Genomic DNA, 1,574 nt, shown 5'->3' with positions numbered 1-1,574 from the left:
CTACTTCCAAAAACATTCAGCTTTGATATTAATGAGTTTTTTGGGTTCATTGAGAACATGGTTGTTGTTCAATAATAAAATTATTCCTCAAAAATACAAGTTGCCTAATAATTCTGCACTCCCTGTAGAACCACGTGACAGAAAACACAGCAACATGTAAAAAGGTAAAACTCAGCAAAGCAAAAAAGCTCTCTTACTTTTTCTCCACTTTGACGTCGCTGTAGTGTTTCTGGAAGACGATGAAAGCCGTATGTTGAAGTCTGTTGACACTGAGAAATAATAAAAAAAAAAATCCTCAGTGTTACTCAAATGGATTACACAACTTTAATTGTGCTATGCAGGACCCACACTGGCATGGTAAGTAGGTCCTGTCATCTCACACACATTTTTTTTTCCATGACTGTGTTGTTCATCAGCAGAAAGATGAACTTTGGGCAGGCTTCCTATAAATCGTGCATGAACCTAAGCGCTGGTTGTCCATTTAAATTTGAGTCTGTCAAACACCTGTCACCCCTCTGGGAGCAATACTTCATAGCAAAGATGTAGAGCGGGAACAACAATGCTGACAAGTGACACCGCAGAAAATATTTCACCACAGCACAACAATTATTTAGCAGAGAGAACTAACAGACTAAAATTTAATATAAATGCACTCCTGACAGGTGAAGGACCAATTTGTTTGCACTGGCCATCATGTGTTCAAGTCAAAGCATCTCATTACTTTGTAGGGATTAGGCGTCAAATTTAAGACACTACATACTCCAGCAGACAGGTTCAATGAGCTTGGCTGATCTGACTTCCATCTGATTGTACCAAACCATCAGATGGAAGTCTGATGGTTTCAAAAATGTTGAATGTCCAATTTATCCAGCCAAAATTAGAGCAAAACTTAAAAAAAAAAAAAAGGCTAAAACCTAATTCTGAATTGAAAGATAAAAGGGTGAAAAAATTGTGATAATATTTTAGTCCCTCCAAAACAGTCATACTGCAAAGCTCAAAATTAAAATCATCTTGCAACCAAAGACAGGCTGTGACACACATTTTTAAGCTTAAAAAAACAAACAAACTATTAACTAGCCAACAGGAATGAAGATTGTAATAATGGAATAATTAACACGGTAACTTATTTATATACTAATTCTTATTCATGGTAATTTTCTACTGTTTATCCAGGTTGAGGTCACATGGGCAAAAATATGTATGCTACAAACACATTTACAAGGGCTAATTTCTGTATTGCTGCATTTTACACTGGTTTTGGTCCATTTACCAGTGACTAATATGCATGTCAAACCAAGAAATTACACAATCCATATCATGCTTTTTATCAGATGAGTTACTTAAACTATATTATCTACTGATAATGTCAGCTTGCTCGCTCCATAATTATGGGATCTGGTTGTGTAACTGTGAAAGAGTTACTGACAAACATGATGCATTGAGTTTTTCCTTTCCAGTCACCTTTCTCACTCACTATGTATTAATAGACCTCTCTGCATTGAATCATATCTGTTATTAACCTCTGTCTCTCTTCCACAGCATGTCTTTATCCTGTCTTCCTTCTCTCACCCCAA

The 1,574-nt window shown here is 36.2% G+C and overlaps 1 long non-coding RNA gene across 1 annotated transcript in view; it reads right to left on the bottom strand.

Annotated features, from left to right (window-relative positions):
• Window positions 1-233: 233 nt before the first annotated feature.
• The window catches only part of LOC121813052, an 8,792-nt gene continuing 7,451 nt past the window's right edge, over window positions 234-1,574 (bottom strand). The window contains exon 2 of the long non-coding RNA XR_006053480.1: window positions 234-269. This is a non-coding gene — a long non-coding RNA (uncharacterized LOC121813052). The remainder of the gene's footprint in view (window positions 270-1,574) is intronic.

Source organism: Haplochromis burtoni, unplaced genomic scaffold (assembly GCF_018398535.1).
Source record: "Haplochromis burtoni strain Fernald_Lab_line unplaced genomic scaffold, NCSU_Asbu1 Contig_13, whole genome shotgun sequence".
Classification (NCBI taxonomy): domain Eukaryota; kingdom Metazoa; phylum Chordata; class Actinopteri; order Cichliformes; family Cichlidae; genus Haplochromis; species Haplochromis burtoni.
This window is presented reverse-complemented; position numbering and strand designations above follow the sequence as displayed.